Genomic DNA, 23,364 nt, shown 5'->3' on the forward strand with positions numbered 1-23,364 from the left:
GAAAGCAAATCCAGCTGTTGGGAGGAATTGCTTCCAGATGACATTATGGGAAAGGAAAACACACTTTATTAAAAAGCTGCAGAATAAAAAGCAGAACATGTACGCTCTGTGGGCCAGGATTTCATATGGACTATTTCCTGATGTTGTGCAATAAGCCAGCTCCTGGGGTAATAATAACAGAGCAAATATTCCCTGTGCTCGAGTCAGGAGGCAAGAGCTGGGACTGGACTTGGCAGAACTGGGAGAAAATCACTTGACCTCGCTGGCCACCGTATTTTTCTCCCTCTCACAAGCTGCTTCCCACCTTCGCTGGGGATCCCTGGGAAAGCCTCAGGAAATACCTCTGTATGCTGAATGATGTGAGAGAAACCATGGAAAAGTAAGGACATTTTGCTTTTGGAAATGGGATATGTTTCTCAGCCCCCCAGCACAGAAATGTGCTGTGTTGGCTTTCTTAAAGATTTTAGAAGCTCTCTGGCGAGCCGGAATTAAAGTGTCCCTTTACTAATTTGGTTTTACAGGTCACCGGATAAGCCTACTTAGGGCGGGTTGGGAGAGGATTAGGACACCGGCTTCCCTTCCTAGTTGACTTTCCAGGCCGGGTCAGTCAGCAGCTGGAGGCTCCCTCGGCTCGGGGCCAGCGCTCTTTCGTAAGCTGCAAGTTTGTAAGGGCCTGGTGAGAACACTGTAGCTCTATTATCCAAGAAACAGAAAGTTTGCAGGGGAATGGACATGTAAATGTATAAAAGCAAGGCACACATTGCCAAGTTTGCGTGCAGGAGAGAGAAGGCCAGAAAGACCAGCATTACAATTCCCCTGGACAAGGGAAACGGCCAAGACCATCGAGTTGCTCTCTTAACTCTTCTGGGGCTGAGTAGGCTGCAGAAGCTAGAGAAAGGAATCTCATAGGCTGCCGGTAGCCACCAGCCACATGAACTACAGGAGACAGTCCAGGTCAAATGAGCATTCCCTCATATACTCAACACACACGTATTGAGCGCCGCCGCAGGGAAGGAAGCGTACAAAATCTCTGCCCCCATCGAGTTTGTATTCTAAAAGGAAAGATAAACAATAGACAATAAACACAACGAGTCACTTTTTCTATCAGTTGTGGCCCTAGCAGGAAACAGATGACACACCCCACTGGCTAATGGAGAGGAGTTTAACAATGGGAAGGTTTCCCAAGACCTAGGCAGACTTCAGGGAAGCAGGCAAGGAATGGTGTAGCAACCAAGGATGCCCCAGTGTGGGGAACCACCACCCGTGCCTACGCCCGATGGCGTAGGAGGAGAGGCGATCACCAGAAGCCAGTGAGGGCGCCTGTGGGAGGGGCTGTGGCCTCTGCCAGAGGGACCTGGCCAGGCAATGCACACAGGCGGGGAAGGAGCCTGAGGGTTCCCACCCCACTCTCCTCGCTTCTCAGAGCACTGCCCACGCTTCCCACTGGCCAGCCCCCGGGAAGCCACTGGCAGGAAGTCCCCTGGGGCACAGAGCAGGGTGGACAAGAGTGAAGAAGGAACCTGGAGGGACAGACAGACGTCTAGCATCCTCTGCGGTCTGTAGAAGGCAAAGGCAGGAGGAAGAGGAGCATGTGAGAGGAACGGATGCTGGGGCAGGGAAGCCAAGTAAAACAAATGGCCTGAAGTGCAGGGTATCCTTCACTGGCTCTCCCCCCACCCCCTTCTCCGTTTTCTTATGACTATGTCCTCTCCTCCAGGTCCTTCTGTCATCTCTGTGCTTCTGCCACTTGTCCCACTGGGCACCATCACAAGTCCCTTGGAGCCAAACCAGGGCACCTCTGCTGAACTTTGGTAAGTCTCTGTGCCCTGTTTACTTTAGGAGCACAGGTGGGGCAATATTTTATTTTAAATTTTAAATAAACTTTATTTTTTAGAATAGTTCTAATTTTACAGAAAAATTGAGAAAGTAGCACAGAGAGTTTCCATATACTCCACACTCAGCTTCCCTATTAGCACGGTACAAAGCAATCATGATCTAGTAACTAAAGTCGACATTGTATTCGGATTTTCTCAGTTTTTCCATCAACTGGAGAGGTCTCCATGCCCACTCTCCCACTCCCTAGCCCGGCTACCTGTTTCTCTAATCCCCTTCCAGGTTTTCAAAAGCTAATAGAGAAAAACCATAAAACTGAGGTGAGTTTTGACGAGAGAACACACAGAAGCACTGGTTACAAAGCAATCTACACACTGAAGGTATTATCCGTAGTCTCCTATCCAGCTCCTCAGCTCCTTAGCACTCCCCTCTTTGAAGCCATCTCCAGAGTTCCCTTAGGCCCTTCACTCAGCTGCCCCTAATGTTAATATCATACCATGGTACAGTTATCCAAACTGAGAAACCAACGGTGACATAGACTATTAACTCTTCTACGGACTTTATTCAGATTTCACCACTTTTCCCACTGTTGTCTTTTTTCTGGTCTAGAATCCAGTCCAGGATCCCATGTTGGATTTGCTTGTCATGTCTCCTTAGTCTTCTCCAATCTGTGCCAGTTTCTCAGGCTTTCCTTGTTTTTCCTGACCTTGACACTTTAGAAGAGTATTGATCATGTATTTTGTAGAATGTCCCTCAATTTGGGTTTTGGGCCTGATGCTTTCTCATGACTAGCCTGGGGTTATGAATTCTGGGGAGGAAGACCCCAGAGGGGAAGTGCCTTTCTCATGACATCGCGTCAGGGCTTCATATGTGAACATGACATTCCAAACGACGTTAACCTTAATCACTTGGCTGAGGTGGTGTCTGCCAGGTTTTGCCACTGTCAAGCTGCTAACTTTCTTTTTCCATCTTCCACTTGTCACCAGTAAGTCATTACATCCCGCCCACACTCAGGGTATAGGAATTAAGTTCCTTTGTGGAGGAAGGAGCATCTGAGAATTTGTGGACATATATTAAAAAACTGCCCATGTAATTAATTAAGATTTGGGGGTAGATGCTTTGAGGCAATACTAAGATCCTGTTTCTCTTTAATGTCTCACCCACTAATTTTCCCATTCCTCTGTGCATCTTGCTTGTGGCAGTTATTGCTGTGGGGCTCGAATGATTTTCTGCTTACCTCATTCCTTCTACATTTACAATTTGGATCCTTTAGTAAGGACAGTTTGTTTCTTCTACTTATTTATTCATGTATTCAATCATTTATTTATATCAATATGGACTCATGGGTTTTTATTTTTTCTTTGAGCTATAATCTAATGCTATTGTTATTCATCTGGTTGCTCGGATTGTTCCAGTTTGGACACTGGGAGCTCTTTCAGGTTGCTCCGATGTCCTTTCGACATGCCCATCCTTTTTGTGTTTTGCTTTGTTTGGGCACTGCTTTACTGTCACTATAAAATGCCCGAAGCTACCCTGTATTTTCTTTTTTTTGTTAATCCTCACCTGAGGATATTTTTTCCATTGCTTTTTAGAGAGAGTGGAAGGGAGGGAAGAGAATGAGAGAGAGAGAGAGACACACATCGATTGGTTGCCTCCCACACCCTCCCCAACCAGGGCCAGGGATCAAACCTGCAACCCAGGTATGTACACTTGACCAGGAATTGAGCCCGAGGCCAATGCTCTAACCACTGAGAAACACCAGCTAAGGCAGCTTGTATTTTCAACCCTGGCTGCCCCGGCCTAGAATCTACCATTTCCCCAGAGGGCCCCCCAAGGTATTTTAAATTTCTCTGCTGATGACTTTTATTTAGGGCCTGCTGCTCTGCCGGGATCAGAATCCTTTCCTTATAGGCAACTTTCACAGTGGCCAGGACGATGACCCATTGTCCCTGCCTCGGCACTTACTAGTGATGTGACTCAGTGTTCTCTTCCATAAAATGGGACCAATCACACTTCCTTATGGGGTTTGTGTGAGGATGACTGTGATGAAGTTCACAAGCTTGCCCTCAGTATTCAATAAATAGTTTTGATGATCATGAAATGCTGCTGCTTCTGATGGGGGAAACTGGTTTTAAGGGCATGGGCTTGAGGCAGACTGCCTGGCTATGTAACCTTAATAAAACTCTGTGCCTCAATTTCTCATCTGTAAAATGGGAATAACAACAGTAACTATCTCATAGAGTTTTTGTTGGATTAAGTGAGTCAATACACACAAAGCATTCAGAACAGGGGTTAATATATAGTAGCATTTGTTCACTGTCAGCCATTATTGTTTTTGTAATTATTATTTTAGGCTGGGTCACATGTTCCTTTGATGTTGACCTACCCATGGTTGGTATGCCAAGAATTAGGGTAGAAAAATTAAACTATTTAGGTTTTTTTAAAATATGAAATTTAAAGGTAATAGATGGCTAACAGCATATAGTTAAAATCCTTAGAAGGAATATAGCCAAATTCAAATTCGCAACTAGTTTGATCACTGTCATGTGCTCCTGACATTTTGTCCTTTGAGGTGTTGACAAATGGCTGAGAGAATTACTCGATTCACATTTGCCTCGCAGTGATGCATGAGGCCCAAATGGTCGGCAGCATTGGGGAAACTCTTTATAAATCCATCAAATTTGGCCATTAAAAAATGATAACTATGATCAGCCAATGCTGAGGGACCCATTTTGTAGAAGAAAAAAAAAGTGGAACCAACACAGTTAGTGACACAATAATTAGGACGCAGGGGAGACCGTTGACAATTTGAAGATGTTTTCTTGGAGAAAATAACAACGTACCATTTGCAGGACATTAATAGATAATTAAATTGGCAACTTATTGCTGCAAAGTGACAGTTGTGCTCCTCTCCTCTGTGCCCACGGAGTGAAGCATGCCAAGCAATGCCTGCCCTGTCTTCACTGTAGGACACAGTGTCATGAAAACTCCTTCCCTCCTGCTGAAAACCCCAGAGAGTCTTCTTGTCATAATTGTTAGGATTTTCTTACTATCATTTTAAAGACCCTTTCAGGGTCTCATTTCCCATTCTCTCACTCAGCTCAGACCCCAGTCTCCCTCAGCCCTCAGAGCACTCCTTGACACAGGCTTAAATTATTCACTGCATGGATGTTTCCCCAACCACAGACATTTGTGAACAGCCTTTGTGATTTTGCCTTATTCACAACCATATGGGTTATCATTTCTTTAATATTTTTCTCTTAACAAACTCACGTTTGAAAAGCATGAATGCTTGAGCTAGCCTCATCCTGACCAACAACATCCATGGTGATGATGATGTCAGCTGACCTCAGCTAGGTGGGGTCTTCCCTCTCTATGAGGAAAACCCCACTGTAACCTGGCTGGGAACAGGAGTGGAATGGACAAGGGCCTCTAGAAGAAACCAGGCTCTCTTCATGAAGCCAGTTTTCTTCAAAATAAGATGACGCTGGCTGCAAGTCCTTCTAACAGCAAGGGACACATTTCTCTTCACTACTGACAAACATTAGAGTTCACCAGGTCCAAGAGGATGAAAGTGAAAGTGGCTGGGAAATGTGAGAGTGCAGGATGTTAAATAATCAAGAGTTTGCAGGGTGGAGGCAGGCAGTGGGTCCTGCAAAACCATCTCAAGGATACTGTGGTAGGTGGCTCACTATATTAGGAGGGGCCCCTGTGTGTAAGGAAGATAGGAGTCTTTCTAGGTAAAGGCTTAATGCTGACAAAGATGCTGAATTGCAAACATTTGGATCCCACCAACATTAGTATAACAGTAAAGTTTTTACTGGGGTATAACATGCAAAGAGTGAAGCAGTGAGAAGGAAGGCTGGAGAGGACCTTGTTTGCAAGGCAAGGTAGTTTCAACTCGATCCTAAAGATGGTGGGAAGCCCTGAAGGACTTCAAGCAGGGAGTGATGTGAACCGCTGTGTGTTCAGTCATTCTGGTGGTACTGTTCTAGCTGTCAGGAGACTGCAGGCAGGAAGTGAGTGATGTTAGGGTGGTAAGTGATGCTACTACTGAATGCATGGTCCAGAGGAGACATGAACTACACCGAGGTTGTATGGCGGTGAACAGGAGACAGACTGCTGAGATCAAACTGACCCGATGTGGGCGATGTAGGAAGAAGAGGAGCTTATGATGATGACTCCTGGGTTTCTAGCGTAGGTAACAGACATCATCACCAGGAACAAGGATAGGCGAGGACAAGCAGGATTTGGGATGAAGGTGATACACTCAGTTATTCACATGATGAGTGTGGGGACTCTGTGGGATCCCTTTTGGAGATGTCTTGTCTTTGGACATATTGTGGACACACTGACCTAGAATTCAGGACAGAGGAATGGGCTTGAGAAACAGATCTGGGTCCTAGTGTCCATGTGATAATAGAAACTGTGGGCATGGATAACCTCATCCAGGAAGGAAAGCAGGGGTTAACTTTTTAAATTTTTTTATTTTTTATCCTCACAGGAGGATATTTTTTTTCATTTCTTTTTTCAGAGAGTGTGGAAGGGAGGGAGAGAGAGGGAGAGAAACATTGATGTGCGAGAGACACGTTGATTGGCTGCTTCCCACACTCACCTTGACAGGGGCTGGGGATCGAGTCTGCAACCAAGGTATGTGTATACCCTTGGCCAGAATTGAACCCGGGACTCTTCAGTCCGCAGGCCGACGCTCTAACCACTGAGCAAACATGCCAGGGCAGAAGTTAACTTTTTTTTTTTTTTAATATATCTTTATTGATTTCAGAGAGAGGAAGGGAGAGAGAGAGATAGAAACATCAATGATGAGAGAACCATTGATCGGCTGCAGCCCGCAACCCAGGCATGTGCCCTGACTGGGAATCAAACCCTGATCGCCTGGATCCTAGGTCGACGCTCAACCACTGGAGAGTGAGGAGCCCACAAAGGAGACTGAGAAAGGGTAGTCAGAGAAATAGGAGAGACACACAGAACTGGAGACAGGATCGTTTCAGAAAAGGAAGGATGGGTAAGTAGTGTCAAATGTTTCAGAAAAATACTGAAAATTAACCATTGAGGGTTTGGCCAAAGAAAAGGTATTAGTGACCTTAATAGGAGTTTTTTCTGTAGAGAAGGTGAGGGCAGAGGCTGGACCGTGAATGGGAGATGTGGCTTGGGGCAGGGAAGGCTCTACTTTTGTAATGAAGGCAACATAAAGACAGAAAGCTGACTTTACATTAACTTTGTCCGTGAAGTGGGTAGAGAGCTTGATTATCTGCTAAGAGACAGGTGGGGTAAATCTGCCTATTTTACGCTCTCTGTCTGCGAAACAGATAACACTTTCTCACAGCCTGCACATTGCAGGGGCTGTCAGCTCTCACTCTCTCTCCTTTCCTTACTTTTTTCCTCTGTTCCTCACAAATCCAACACCCCCTCCCAACGATTTGAAAATTAAAATAATTTAATTTTTGGTCTTGACCAAATTAATCAACTGCCAATTTTCTTCTCCTGGAAGAATCTCAGCCAAACTGGCTGGAGGGCATTTGGGCTCCTCTTCAGGAACCCTTTAGCATCTGTGCTCACAGCACCATCCCTTAAAAAACAAACAGAAAAACTGTAGTTGGGTGACATGTTTGGCAAAACGCATGAAAACTGTATTGGGCAACAGTTTTAAAACACAATTGGCGATTACATAAATACAGCATGTGTGTACGCCAGGATTCCTCCCCCAAACCAAATATTCTGAGAACCTAAAGGAATGGGATCATAGAACAATATTTTGAATTCAGCAATCATGTCAGTTCCCCTCACTGTTTTTATTCATTTGCTTTGCTTGGGAAAATGTAGTTTTTTGCTACTTGGGTGGAGCCAAGTTGTTTGTTTTTGTTTTTTGGTGGATAAATTGAAGTACAGTATCCTGATGATGTATTCATATAGGTTATTACAAGCAAAACAGTAAGGCCAGCACATATTATGCCCGTAATAAATATTTCTGGATAGTTAGGAAAATTAAATATTATTAACCTGGCACTTACGTTCTCTTTAATGATAGTAGCTATAAAGCAGTATTTCTCAACTTTCTTGTTGCCACACTTTTGAGTAGTTTTTGGTGACATGGGTAGTTAGTTGCAGGCCCACACAATGAGTTTTGATGGCCCTGCAAGTGTTTTTCTAAGTCTGAATTAGCTGACATTTAGAAATCAGGTAATTTCACATAAAAATTCAGATTTCTGGTTTCTCTTGAAAGATTTGTCGTAACCTGGCCCTGCATGCCAGTGAAATGCTTCATGGTGGCTCCCCCTTTAGACCAGGCCTATCTTTCCCAATTCTGCAGGCCCAGCCTCTCGCCTTTGGACTACCTGTCTCTTCCCTGGTAGGCACGTGAGTTTGAGACCAGACCCTGGCTCTGGACCAACTGACAGCTGCTCACAGTGAATAGCCGATCTCAGTGTCATTGTCAGATTTGTAAGCACAAATCTGAGATTGGAAACTCCTTGAGAACTGGAGTATTACTTGTTTTATGTGCTTGTTTACCTATAGCCCTGTGCTATGCCTGGCACATAGGCATGCGATAAGCTTGGTTAAGAATCTATGATGCTGCCCGGCCAGGCGTAGCTCAGCGGTTGAGTATCCACCTAGGATCCAGGCGATCAGGGTTCGATTCCCGGTCAGGGCACATGCCTGGGTTGCGGGCTAGCCGATCAATGACTCTCTTGTCATTGATGTTTCTATCTCTCCCTCTCCCTTCCTCTCTCTGAAATCAATAAAGATATATTTAAAAAAAAAAAAAAAAAGAATCTATGATGCTTAATTCTTTGCAAGCATTTGGCTACAGATGAGGAAGGTGAAATGCCCATGACTTGCCTCAAGTCCAAAAGTTTAGAAATCTGAGTATGAGATTAGTCCAACCTGCCTGTGAGGATGCAAGTAAAGGATAGGCTTGTTGCTCAAGTGCATTTCTTGACAGATCCATCAGTCCTCAAATGCTGATTCCTGGGACTCTATTTTGAGTCATAATACACATATCAAAGGCCCTGAGGAATTCTGTAGTAAAACAACCACCTGCTTTATTTGGTTTAACTGAATGCTTCCTAATCTTCATCTACCTTTTCACTATTTTGGCATAATCTTTAATTCATAACGTTCCCTCTTCTCAGATGTACTAAATGGCAAGCTATTTTTAAAAATGATGGTGAAATACAACTGTCCTGGTTAAGACAATTTTGCAAGAATTTTGTGGCAGGCACACAGGTCCCTGGGGTCTCCTTCAGGGTATTGCTCAAACAGTGTTGGGAAATGTGACTTTCACTGTGGTCTCCTTGGAAGTCAGGGTTAAGCTAGTCCTTTTTTTTTCTCCTTAAACAAGGCCATAAATCTGAGAAGATAGTTCACATTATCCTATGCATTCTCAGTTTCTCCTTACAACAGCCTGAGGGTAGGGACTACTATTCCATTTGATAGGGGAAGAAATGGTCTCAAAGAGCTTCAGTGACTCATTCAAGGCCTAAAAGTAGTCGGAGGCAGTGCTGAGATTTAAGCCAATCTTCTTACTCTAGATCCCACCAGCGTCCTATAGCTCCAACTGATTTTTTTCTTGAGCACATCAGTTTGCTTTTTGCTCAAATCATAATGCTGGCTCTAAGTTCTTCAGATTCAGGGTAGTAATCCCCTCCCCCAACCTAAAGTACTGGCTCCACTATTCTCTAGCGAAGCCTTAAGGACACCACGGGAAGGCGCTAAAAGGGTTCTAGCGCCTCAAGGGCCTGGAGGCCACATACAGGGACTTCGCGGGCGCAGGTCCCCTTGAAGAGGCCCAGGGCACAGGCAAGCTGGTCTGACCTGGGACTTTGGCTACGTGACCTAACTCCTTCCCACTCTCCACCGTGCCTCGGGGCCCCATCCGCGTCCAGATATTTTCTCTATGGAGTTGCCACCTTGCCTCTTGGTTTCCCCCGTCCAAAGGAAGGAGCCATTCGTGCGAAAAGCTTAATTTAAGATCCTCCTCGAAAACCCATGTGCGCGCCCTTAGCCCGCCCGGCGGGGGTCACTGGCTCAGCGTTTGAAGATTCTGGGTCGGGAGCGCGGGGTCACAGGCGGGCGGCGCGGCCGGGCCTGAGGTTCCCCAGCCTCCAGCTCCCTGGGGGGGGTCTCCACCTCCGCCGCCCCCCTTCCCGGCCCAGCGCACTCGGGGGGACCGAGCAGGGAGGGGGAGGGGAGGCGATGGGGGCCCGGGAGAGATACGGAGGGGAGAGGGGAGGGGGCAGAGGGGGAAGCGGGCGGGGGCGCCGAGCGGGAGCGGGGAGTGGAGGAGCCGCGGGGGTGGGGGGAGGGGAAGGGAGGAGCCGGAGGAGATAGCGGGGCCCCGAGGCAGCGGGAGGCGCAGAGGAGCGGGGAGGGGGAGGACGGGCGCTAGCCCCCGCCCGGGGTGGGGGTGGGGTGGGCCGGGCTGGGAGGCGGGGAGCCGGGGTCCCGGCCCCGCGGAGGAGCCGCCCGAAGCCGGCCTGGCCCTCGAAGTGCTGGGAGGGAGGCCGCGACCGAGTCGCCTTCTGCTTTCCGCGCAGACTCTGCTCAGCCGGCCCGCTGGGCGCGCGCCCCCGGGGGCCCGGACAGTAGTGGGGCGTCGGCGGCCGGGGAAAGTGGGCGGAAGTCGGGCGGCCGGCCGGGGGCCGCGGCCTCGGGGCGCCTGTCTGCGGGGGGCGGGCGCAGCGCCCCTGGCGCCCCTGGCGCCCCGGCGCGGGTCTGCCGCGCGAGCTCGCGTGGGCTTGGGCGCCGCGTACCCCAGCCCTCAGCCCACCCCTCCAAGGGGCCCCGGTTCTGGAAACGAGGCCTTCGTCTCGGGGTGCCCCATGTTGGGAATTGGTGGAGGAAGGGTGTGCTGTCGCCCTTCCAGATTGGAGGCGTATGTAGTGGGGGGAGGATGAGCAGGATAAGGGCCTTTGTTCCATGACCCACCCTCTCCAAACCTCTAGCAAGTGGCGGGGTGGGAAGTCAGGCTTACCTGCAGGTCATGCAACTTGTCCCAGTTCGAAAGGGCAGGAGGTCCTCAGGGAAGCCCCAGTTTACAATATGACCCAAGTGCTGAGAATCTCAAATATGGTCCAGAAGCTTTGCCCTCAGCCCTGCCCTGCTCATGGTGATCTCCTGGGAATTTTATTATTAGGTAGTGACGTTTGCCCCATTTGTTTTCCCTTCTTGCCTCTCATTCTATGCTCCCAGCACACCCCCTACCCCGTCTCACCGCCCCTCACATGTGAGCCTGCCAGGTGTTGGAGTTGATGTCGGGGTGTTGTAGGATTATGGGGGGGGGGTCCTGCTGCTTTATAATTTTTAGTCCTTTCCAACTTTTTCACAGTCAGTATGTATTACTCCGTAACTCAGGAAAAGTACTTTAATTATGTATAAAATTTAGGTGATAAAATGATCATATTTTGGGTCTTTAGAGATAGAGGGGGAAAAATATCTTGAGAGTAAAGCATATCCTGTTTTTTGTTTTTCCAGAACAGCCAATCTTTTCTGACTTGTGCTACAAAGTAAACTCATCAGTTTGAAGTGTAAAGACAAGATCCCAGGCAGGAAACCAGAATCACAGAAGGCTTCATATTCAATCCAGAGTGAAGGCAAAGTGAGTGAAATGGTCTTAATGGTTATTGAAACCAAGCTGTAACAGTCTAGTGAACTTCGACCTTTCCAGTGCCACACCAGGGCCCTCCCACCTCTATTACTGAACACTTTTTAAAAATTTCCAAATTATTTCTGTTACCTTCCATTTTATTGAAAAGTAGGATAACACTTTAATTTATCTGTGCACAGGGTCATTCATTTAACAAATGTTTAGTAAGCACCTACCAAGCACCAGGCCTCCAATACCCAGCAAGACCTGGTCCTTACCTTTCAGGAGCTTTGGGTCTAGTTGATGGACATGCGTATATAAACAGCAATGTTTAGAGAATTATTTCGGTAGGTCCCTCAGTAGACAGACTTACAGCAGCCAATGGGACACAAAGGAGTAGCCAGTTCTATTGCCGCAAGAGAACCATGCGAAGGAGGAGGCAGGAAAAGCTTTGCAGAAAATTAGTTATCTGGGCTGGTTACGAATCTTTAGCTTATAAGTGTCCTTAATGTGAAACTTTTTTTTCTGTATTCTTTGACACATTAAGGGATTGCTTTGTGATTTCTATCTTCATTGATAGGTGCAATGAATTTATAACATTCAAGTCCTGTTTCACCATATTATAAGGACTGGCCAAAATTTAAAAATATGTGTCCTTTTATCAGGTATCATTGAAATTATAAAACATGTTAAACCTTAAACTTTTTATTTTTACTTAAAGCGTGTAATTGTACAATCATTCCCTAGTCTTTAGGTGTTGGGCTCACTGTGTGGGTGCTCTGATTGAAATTACTCATTGTTTTTCTTGCATTAGCCCCACTCTTGATATATTGGGTTTAAGATTTCTAGTCTTTGTTTTTCTACAGCGGAGAGAGAGCTAAAGATACTTGTAAAACCGTATCACTGTCTTTTAGGCTTTACAATTTCTTCCTCATCTTTTACAGTTTTCTAGCTTGCAACTAATTTAACATCAGTTTTTATTATTTATTTTTAAGTGACCTGCCTTTATAGTCTTTTCAAACTATTCAACTTTATTTTTAAGTAATTTTTTTATATAACTTTTCATGTCCTTTTTTATTTGTTTGGGGTTCCCCCCCACTCATATTTCATTGTTTTGAGGCAGTAAATACATTTGAGAAGAAATAAGTGATTCTAAGCATACAATTCAACCTTCTGTACTGTTTCATTTTCAAAATGCTAGTCATGACCCAGTGAATTTATTTCAACCCAGTAAACTGATATGAAGAATCACAATTTGAAAAATATTGTGTTAAAGAGTAGCCTCCTAGCCTCCTGTACACCTGATATCAGCGGGGGTTAGAGAGGGATAGAGAGTGAAGGTTCATCCAGGGAGCTGGTTAGGCAGTGCTCTGGTAAGAAGGCTTCTAACTGTATTAAAATTTTATTGGATTAAATTCTGGGTCAACCCGTAGGGTTTGGAAATCTCATTGTACTCAAATTTTGACTGTTGTGGTTTCAGTTTTAAAGAAACCTGACCTGGATGTAAAACTCTCAAGCTTAGAATTAGTGTTAATGGCCCACAGAGTTCATGTTACATATTTAACCAACCATAACTGAGCCATTTTAAGTCCATTTGATTATATCTTTTTTTATGGATAGAGCAAGGAGATTAATTGATAAAATGTCTAAATTAATCTAAGAAAACATTTTTCCCAGTTTATGACAATGTCTGAAGCTTCTGAGATCCTCCACTGAGTCTTAGCCCCATATTCTTTTTAGGGAAATAAGACCCAAAGCTATTTGATGAAGCCAGAAAAGGCTATTGACAAGCAAGAATATTTAAGTTAAAATCAAGACCTTCTTTCTCCTCATTGGAGGCTCCCAGATACAAAAGTTATTTGGCTCTCTTGTCAGAAAGCTTAGTAAAGGCAGGTGGGTATTTTCCTGGGTTGGCAGCTTTATTTACTCTGGCTTGTAGGATGAGCTCTCAGAAGTTTACCACTTTTCAAAAATGTCTATTGTGTAGGGAAGATGGACCAGTGAAAGGATGGACTGTCTGTGGCCAAATATCTGGGAATCCCCACCTGCCACTCAGGTATCTCTATCCCCTTTGTAATGAGGGCGCACAGTATGACATCCATCATTTTTGAGGTTGTCAGACCTGGAGCCTGAGAAGTAGGTATGGTGTGGAGATCATTGGGAAACGGGGCTGGTGAGGGATGTGCATGAGGAACATCTCGTGGCTTCACTATCTGTTTTTGTGAATCTCCTAAGATGGAGCTCCCTTTCGTAGTTATAGAGAGGACACAGTAATGTCAGAGAGAGGAGCCAACCAATTCTGCAAACAGGCCTAATGAGGGCCTAATTCTGCAAACAGTGTAGTCCCCAAAACTCACACTGTCAATACAGTGACCAGACTCTCAGGAACTGATTCATGCTAGCCTGACTCACTGAAGACTCTTAAGTGAACAGAATCCCTGTTCACAGTGGGGACATTCATCTCCAGTGACCAGAAGACTCAGGGATATGTTTTCCAGGACCATCACTGCTAAATCTTTGGTACTTGGGGACACTCCTAGTAACTAGAAAGTTGTTTGGTGATCTCAAAATCACAACAGAGAAAAGGTCAGTGTTATAGGTTGAATTGTGTCCCAATTCATATGTTGAAGTCCTAACTCCTAATACCTTGCGATGTGACCTTATTTGGAACTATTTCCACATTCCTTGCAGATGGAATTTTTTAAGATTAAGAGTAGAGTGGGTCCTAATCCAATCTGACAGGTGTCCTTGTAAAAAGGGAAAATCTGTACACAGACACACACATGGAAGGAGGGTGTCATGTGAGGATGAAGGCAGAGATCGGGGTGATGCATCTACAAGTCATGGAGCACCAAAGATTGCCAGCAAACCACCAGAAGCCAGGGGAGAAGCATGGGACAAATTCTTCCTCACAGCCCTCACCCAGAAGGAACAGATCCTGCCAACACCTTGATCTCAGACTTCTAGCCTCCAGCACTTTGAGACACTAAGTAGTTTAAACCAGCTAGTTGGTTTAAACTTTTTACAGCAGCCTTAACAAACTAACACAGGTGGTTTTGCAGACTATTCCACATTGCAGAGCTTGATGAATTATCTCATAACCCTGGCTAGGCACCAGATTATCTGTAATCCCTACATCTAGTCTTTGTCCTTTGGACAGTCCTAGAAAAACACTCCCCAAATTTCGCTCTTTGGGTTTCCTTTTCCTAAATGCAAGAACATCTTCTGTTTATACATTCTTTCTTCTGTCAACTTAATACCACTCATTATATCTCAATTCTCTGTCACAGTATAGTTATGTTTCCCAGTACACCTGTGTTGCTCCTGTCAAGCATTTTACATATATTCCCAACTATTTTCAGTTTTGTTTTGTTTTTTAAATATGTCTTTATTGATTTCAGAGAGAGGAAGGGAGAGGTAGAGAAAGAGATAGAGACATCAATGATAAGAGTCATTGATCGGCTGCCTCCTGCACACCCCCTGCTGGGGATCGAGCCTGCAACCCAAGCATGTGCCCTGACCTGGGATCAAACCGTGATCTACTACATCCTAGGTCAATGCTCAACTGCTGAGCCACGCCTGGCAGGGCTATTTTCAGTTTTAGTGATAAGAAGAATCACCTGGGGGCTGCTGATTTAAAAAATAAAAATAAACAGGAACAAGAAAGAGAAGAACAGATTATGACCCCACCCCTCAAAATTTTGATTTGTAGTTTTGTGATGGGACCCAAGAATAATCACCTTCAATAAACACTACAAGTGCTGTTAACCTCATTATCTGTCAGTTCTTACCAGTTTCTTTCTTGGAGCATAATCTAAGCTCTGGAAACACCCAGCATAGTCCAATTTAGTAGGTCCTAGTCCAAGCTTTAAGGATTTAGGCACCATCTCCCTCCCCCCACCCAAGACTTCAGAAGTAGAGTGAGTGTCCAAGTCAGTCCAATGCTTTTGTTCATTTAACAAAAATTTTAACCACCTGCTATGAACTAAATACTAGTCTAGCGTCTGAGGATACATCAGTAAAACAAATAGACAAAACTCCCTTATATTCTAGCTGTGAGGAAATAGTCAATAAAACAATAAATATACGAGGTGAGCAGTACTGTGGGAAAAATAAGTAGGGGAGGGGATCCTGAGTGCAGAGGGTCTGTAGGCATAGCAATTTTCAATGAGGTGTCCTGGGTAGGCCTCACTGACAAAGTGACCTAAAGGTGAGCCATGTAGCTCTCCAGAAGAAGAGTGTCCTGGGCAGAGGGGACAGCCAGTATAGAGTCCCCAATCATAAGCTGAGCACACCTGGCATATTAGTAGAAATAGGAGGCCATTGTGGCTGGAGTGGAGTGAGGGTGGGGTGTCAGGAGCTGAGGTCAGAAAGGTTATAGGGGAGCCAGGTCACGCCCTTATAGGTAGTTGGCTTTTACTTGGTGAGATGGGGAGCCATAGGAGGATTCTGAGCAGTGATATGATCTGACTTTCATTTGTAAACTATCACTCAGGCTGCTGTAGTGGAGACGGGGGCAGGAGCAGGGAGACCAGTTGGGAGATGACTCTAGTAATCCAGGTGAAATGCTGATGGCTGGCAATAAGGTGGGTAGCAGCGAGATGCTGAGAGGTGGTTGGATGCTGGATATATTCTGAAGGTAAACCCAACAGTTTTCTGATAGATTGGATGTGGAATGTTGGAGAAAAGAGATGTCAAGGAGGATTCTAATCAGGGTAAATCTTGGAATTCTTGCTTGGAAAGCTGAGCAGAAGCATCCCTCCAAATGAGGAAGCATGCAGCCCTCGCATTGCTGGCAGCCGTCCTACGCCCATGAGGAGAGCCAGCCTGAGAATGGAGCCAATGCCGTGTTTGGCAGGGCAGAAGGGCGGAAAGAAATCGCCCTGAGAGCAGTGCAGAACCACTAGGTCCACACCTGAAGCCTAATCCACTTTTACACTTCTAGTTACTGGAGCCATTGAGTCCCCTTTGTTCCTTTGTTACTTGCATCCAAAACATGCTTACTGCAACTCTGATGTGACTCTGAGATGTCTCTCAGATGCACTATTTGCCTAAAGAAACTTTCACAGTTCCACCAGAGTTAGTCTCCAGACTTCAGGGAAGACTTTCTCAAAAAGTTCTTTCTCATGCCTCTCTCATCTCATTTGCCTCTTGGCAAATTGTAAGCCCCTTGAGTACTGTATCAGGAGTGGGGCTGGACAGACCCAGCATGACAGAAAGCCAGCAATTATTAGCACAACACCCCTGGTGGTGGTGGTGGTGGTGGTGGTGGTGGTGGTGGTGGTAGTAGCAGTAGTATTGCCTATATTTTACAAATTTAAGAGCAGAGATTAAGGGATTTAGGACTAAAAGTCTTTTATTTCGAATCTAAGATTGGTTTGTCTGATTAACCAATCACAATCCATCTGTCACATAAGAGAGAGGACTGTAGAGTTTTTTGGGAGGCCATCTGGCTGTTTGCTTTACTGATTGGAAATATATTGGTACAAACACCACAGATCTGATCCTCCCCTTTTCAGACTCAGTAACTTCTGGGCCTCTTCACTCAGAATGATTAAGCTGGATTGAGGATCAATTCATCATACCTAAACTTATAAGGGACCTTGCTAAATTATTTATAATAGGAAACTCCCAAAATTGAAAACTTGTAAACTCTTGACTATATCCCAGTTTGAGAAACATTAAATTCACACTTATGTTATGAGACTTTAAAACCATCATAAATGCAAATCCAGTCGGGGCATTGATATTACATGACATTCCTCTGTAAAAAAGGCGATCCAGGTAATGCTTGTGTTAAAATTTTTATATACCTTTAAAAAGAAAACACTAAATTTAAAATTATTCTAAAGAAGTCGTGGACCGCTGCGAATATGATTAAAGACTCCAATCTGAAAAACAATGCAACAGGAGAAAGGCTTTGTTTGAAAACTGAGGCTGGTTATGTATACAGGATGCTCTAAAGCAAGTCCATTCAGGAAGCTGGATTGCAGATCAGAAGGCAGATTAAGAGCAGAGGGAGTAGGCTGTTCTCAGGGAACACAGCCCTCAAACCAGGGTAGCTAGTTATCCTATGTGCATTTGCTCTACAGGTATTTCTGTTTAGGACTCTACAGTCATGGAGAACAGAGCACCGTCTTTCCTGCATTATGGTAGAGAAGCACTGACAAATTATTAGTCATTGATTTCCCTTTTCCTCTTGAACCCATGCACCCTCCCTGCCAGTGTGTGTCTAGGGAAATAGGAACTATACTGTCCTGACGAGGAAAGAGCGTGGGCCAGATTGGTGGAACTCCGGAGCCCATGCTCTTTCATTTAGCACATTGCTAGTTTCTGTCATTAAGCTAAAATTATGAGGAACTCATACTGTAGAGGATGGTGAAGCAACTTTTTAATCTCCTAACTTTGTCTACGTCAGACTCTGAGAATGGATCATTCTTCTCAAATGACTTCTCCCAGTGTTCTCGGCCTACTCCTAATTTAGATCTGTCTTTTTACCTAGCCTCCCCTTTCCCACTCCCAGCCTAATTGAGTTTGTGCTAGGAACTAGGGAGCACCCACCGCCCATGGCCACATACTCCCTTCTGGCTGCAGAACCAGATTGGATTGGAGCCAGACTCGGCTCTGGGCTGCCTCCAAGCCTGCTGAGAGGATGCATCCTGTTCCCAGGCTGCGATTCCAGGAGCAGCATTCAATCGCCAATACTTTCCTGGCTCTGTCAGAGCCAGGCAAGGGTATGAATTTCCTTAGGCCACTTGGCAAAGGCCTGCTTGTTCTTAAGTATGGTCAGAACTGAGGGAGGGAGGTGCCTGGCCAGTTTAGAAATGAGAGGGCTCCCAGGGAGCATGCCTTGAACTCCGCGGATCAATACTCACCAGCAGGCAGTGGTTGCCCACCCCTCCCTTACCTGCCTGCCACCTCCACTGGGTGCTGATGCCTTCCCATGCATTCTAGCTTCGCCTTCCTTTACCTGACCGTTTCTCACCTGCGTATGCGCCTTCTCTTCTTCCCACAGCCTGGAACGCTGGTCGCTTTTAGCTCTTCCTCACCCTTTAAAAGCCACAGCTAAAATGAGCCCTCCAGAAAGCCACCTCTGGTCTACAACCACCAAGGATCCCTCCTTTATTGGTCTGACATTCCCATTTTCCTGGACCTGTCTTGAAACACAGACAACTTTCTGGTATCTAGTGTAGCTACTGAGGTACATTTCTTATCTATTCTGTCAGGAAAGAAGGTATGACACGAGGGCATGTCTGACTGCCTTTGTTTTTCCCATGAGGTTCTGTATATTGTAGGTATTTAATATTTGTTGAATGAATGATAAATCGAAAGCACTGTACATGTGGCACACAAATTACAGAAGACTGGATTCTTTACAAGTTTCCCCTCCAAAGCTGCTCGTAAGCAGAGCCTTCCTGGGATCCCTCTGATTCTACCCTTCCTCCAGCTAAAGTGGCTACTGCGAGGGGAGAGGAGCCCCCAGGTCGCTGACCCATCAGTTGGCCAGTGTTCCTTCTGATTCGTCAGTACCTGGGTCAAACCAGTTAAATATTCTGAATATGAGCCCTGCATCTAAGACAGGCAGCACTCAACCAAAAGACTTAGAAGAGGCACTGGATACCGAACTGAGATGTTGCCGTTGTGTGTGAGGCACGGGCTAGGTGTGTTGAGGGAGGCAAGAAAGGGTGGGAAGTTGGGTGTTGCTGGAAGCTAGAAAGCAGGGACTCATTTCACCTTCTGTTAATTACATGTGTATCCTCAGGCAAAAGAGCACTGGCCCGGGGGTCAGGAGGCCTGAGTTCTAGTGCTGGTGCTGTCACTGCCCGTGGATCTTGGGCATATTGTTTCATCTTGTCACAATTAGGTCCTTCACACAATAGTGGGTGGTTGAGGTTATAGTGAGATGCAACTTTGCTCTGTGGCTGTGGAAAGTCCTGAGTGGAGCCTCAAGAATGGGTAGGTCAAAGGGAAAATGTTTCTAAATTGAGGGTTCCTGTGAAAGAAAACATCCATTTTCCTCCTGTGCTTTAACAGGACATATTTATTGGTTCTACATCAAGCCTTGGAATTGAGTGTCTGGCAAAAGATGGAGAAAATAAAGAGGTGTATTCAATGTCAACCTGACCATGTGCCCAATGGTCCGAAGTATTTTTGCTTGAAGCAGGAAGTGTTTCTTGTCAGGTCAGATCACAAGCCATGCTGCTGCTGCTGCTGTTCTTTCTTCTTGATAAAAATTTTTTTTGTCATTTAAGTTCCTTGTTATTTCCCCTCTGAAAGGGCTCACAACACATTACCGGATGTGCCCAGTGAGCACGGTAGGTTATGTAAATGTCCGGCATAGTTTAATTTATTATCATTACTTTTAATACTCGGTTTTAAAAAATCACTTGGTGGTTATATATTTTCTGTGCAAATAGAATTGCTTAATAGAAGAAAAGGAAATAGAGCAACTGTTACCAAATGACCCAAAAGCGGAAGTTGAGTTCCTTCCTTTCACATGTATATTCAAAAGTGCTTCAGCCAAGTGCTCTGTTGTAGGCAGCTCAGAATTAGGGAAGGCCTGAGCTGTGTTGAGCAAATTCAGAAGTGAAGCTATTTGAATGGCCAGAGGAAGGCAGGCAGGAGGTAGACACGTGGAGGTGGCAGTATTAGGGATGAATCTATGAGCAGAGCCACTAGTCGTCATGAACACCGTTCACAAACCCAGTTATAACTGTGTAACACAAACACACGTTATGGACTTTCTAATTTCTCAGACACACATGTGTTTCTGGAGTCGTGAAAGCTTTCCACAGGAACTTTCTCTAAATTGGTTGTCTTCAAGACCAAATCCCTGACCAATAAGACAATTTTCTAGATTTGGGAGCCATTTGGAATCTGAAAGTCTTAAAAATAAACATACGTACTACAATAGCTTACAACCTGGAACAGAGGTTACATTTTAACAACATGTACTTAAACATGAATTATTATTATCATTGGTCAGATATCAGATTTATCCAACATATAATTCCCTGACTTTTTCCCCCATAGAAACCAGAAGTATAGTATGGAGTGGGAAATTAATGCGACTAGGTGAGCAGTAAGACAGTTGATTGTTTCTCTGGCAAAGGGAATTTTCATAACTCCTTCACATACCACTGAATTAATGCTAGGACTTGCTGTTGACTATTAATTATCTCTTACAGATTTTGGTTTCTGATTTGAATCTTGATAAGAGAGTAGTTGTTATTGTTGTCTTCAGAGAAAGAATGGACCCTGAGGGAGTGGCACTCACAGGGAGGACCAGAATCTTAACAAGGGGGCTTTCTCACACGAAAAGGGTTATGGAAATGGTATTTTAACACATTCTGCCTTAGAAAATTAAGTTTTCTGATAGCTTTTGTTGTGAAAATGGAAGTGTATGAAACATGTGTCTGATTAGTTTCATAAAAAGAGGGCCAGTTCCCAATTTGGCTTATACCGGATATAGGGTGATGCTTTATTTTTACCTTAAGTTTGATGTTTTAAGATAGACTTTAAATTAAAGTATTATAACTGAGGGACAGCACAGACAGTTATATCCTTCAGGTTTCTGATCAGTGTCACAATCTCAGTGAGGCCTACTCTATCTTAATTAAAATTGCGGTACCGCTCTCACTCCCCACACTTTCTTTTCTCCGTAGCACTTATCACTTTCAACCTACTAATTTACTTATTATATTTGTTGTTTATTATCTGTGTCCTTCTACCAGAAGGTAAACTTCATGAAGGCTGGATTGCCTGTGTTGTTCACGGATACATTTTTAGTGCCGTAGACAGTACCTGGTATATAGTAGACGCAGCAAATATTTTGTTGAATGATTGAATGGGCGTCTATATATCTGCACTTTCAAATCCTCTTCTGTTCATAGAATACTACCAACATCTAAGAGCCCTCCGGTGCATTTCTTAAAGGCAAAACCCCTGTAGGTGTATGTGATCAAAGTACAGTCAGAGAACTGACGTTGGGCACAAATGTTTGAAGCTCCAGTAGCTCTTTGAGCATTTACTAGAAGCAGCTAAGTTCCAACTCTGTACAGAACTTAGAGAGAAAGCTCTCCCAGTTACTAGGAAGTCAAGGCAGCGTATATTTGTTGAGCACTCATTTCTGTGTACCCAGTGCTGGACCCACGGTGAGATTCCCTCAGAAGGAGAAGACCTGGCCTTGTTCTCAACAAGTTGGCCCTCTGGCTAGGGAAGTTTCCATAGTAATGGATACGTATGGTACATGACTCTTGTTAGCAAGAGGATCTACCTAAATTTGACAAAGGAACTGATTTTAAAAAACCTCAAGTCAATGAAGATGATGACCAGTACTTACAACCACTTACTCAGACCAGTAGCCAATTCCTTTGACCTGGTGACCAAAGATTTTTAAAAATAACTGTTTGTGCAGTGAGGCTGTGCTAGATAGTTTCAAAATATCTCCATATCTGAGTGTGCTGTGGATGAAGAAAGTTTGTATGTTTCCCTACTGTCTTCCACTTGCTGTGCACAATTCAGTCATGATAGGATGCCTGACCCTCTGGTCTATTTAACTAAGACAAAGGTCTGTGCCCGGCTCTTACCCTACCTCACCAACCAGAGCTCCCTGCTCTCCCCACCCCCAAGATCCTCCACAGCAAGTGCCCCAGTGTTCTCACGTGACTGAAGCAGTCATCTGCTGGTCTCCTTGTCTCCAGTCCCTCCACCTCCAGCCCCTCTCGCTCACTAGATCAGATTAATCCTTCTAAATCAAGGCTTTCATCTTGCCAGGCCCCTCTTTAGGAATTTATTTTATAACAATGCATAGAACTAAATCCAAATTCCTCACCCTAGAATGTTAAGCACCCCATCAAGTTGTTCCACCAGATCCTACCCTTTGCCACGGTGAACACTGTGCTCCACTCTGGTCTCTTTGCTCTTCTTTCCATTCTCATTTTCCCTTTCCCAGCTCTTGCTCTCCATCCTTATACCCATCTCCTTGCCTTTCTCTGTACAGTTTCCCATCCATCCATCCATTCATTCATTATATAGGTATTGCGCTTCTATTATATACCGTTGACCCTTGAATAACATGCCGATGCTCTGTGCAGTCAAAAGCCCATGTATAACTTTCGACTACCCCTAAACTTAACTAATAGCCTATTGTTGACCAGAAACCTTAGTGATAACGTAAACAGTTGATGAACACTTATTTTGTATGTTATGAGTATTATATACTGTATTCTTACAGTAAAGTAAACTAGAGAAGAGAAAGTGTTATTAAGAAAATCATAAGGAGAGAAAATACATCTATAGTATTTTATGTTTTTATTGAAAAAAACCTGCATATAAGTGGACCTGTGCAGTTCAAATCTGTGTTGTTCATGGGTCAACTGTACCAGGAAGTATTTTAAGCCTTGGGGATATAAACTCAGTAATTTGGAACATGCTCTCTCACCTTCTCCCAGAACCCAAGGCAACCCAAACTGCACACTGCCCACAAGAGTCAAGTCAAGCCTCACCTTCCTGAAGGTTTCCCACTGACCTCTCAGGACAATGGAAGGCAGCCGAGCGCAGTGGTAAAAAAACAAAGGCTTGGGAATCATAAATCTGGGCTGAAATTTTTGCTATGTACTGTTAAGCAAGTTACTCAACCTTTCTAAACCTCCTATTACCTCATCTGTAAAATGGGGACCTTAGTACCTCATGGGTTTATTGTGAGAATAAAATGACATAATAGTCAATGGTGATATTGCTATTATTTTTCTACTCTGAAACCATATAGCGGATAAACGATGCCTGGTCACTTAAGAAGTTAAATATTGAGTTAAATATTGCTTGTAGTGCTTTTGTGTGTTTCATGAAATCCCTTCCTCACTCAGCATGACTTAACAAATGTGTAGTGAATGGATGTACAGCAAGAAAATATGTGGCTGTCTCAT

The 23,364-nt window shown here is 44.7% G+C and overlaps 1 long non-coding RNA gene across 1 annotated transcript; it reads left to right on the plus strand.

Annotated features, from left to right (window-relative positions):
- Positions 1-43: 43 nt before the first annotated feature.
- LOC308559729 lies at positions 44-23,105 on the plus strand. The gene is made up of 4 exons (XR_013999199.1): positions 44-379; positions 1,718-1,811; positions 11,326-11,449; positions 22,891-23,105. It is a non-coding gene; the product is annotated as an uncharacterized lncRNA (long non-coding RNA).
- The last annotated feature ends 259 nt before the right edge of the window (positions 23,106-23,364 follow it).

The sequence above is a fragment of the Miniopterus schreibersii genome (assembly GCF_964146895.1).
Source record: "Miniopterus schreibersii genome assembly, chromosome: 7".
Classification (NCBI taxonomy): Eukaryota; Metazoa; Chordata; class Mammalia; order Chiroptera; family Miniopteridae; genus Miniopterus; species Miniopterus schreibersii.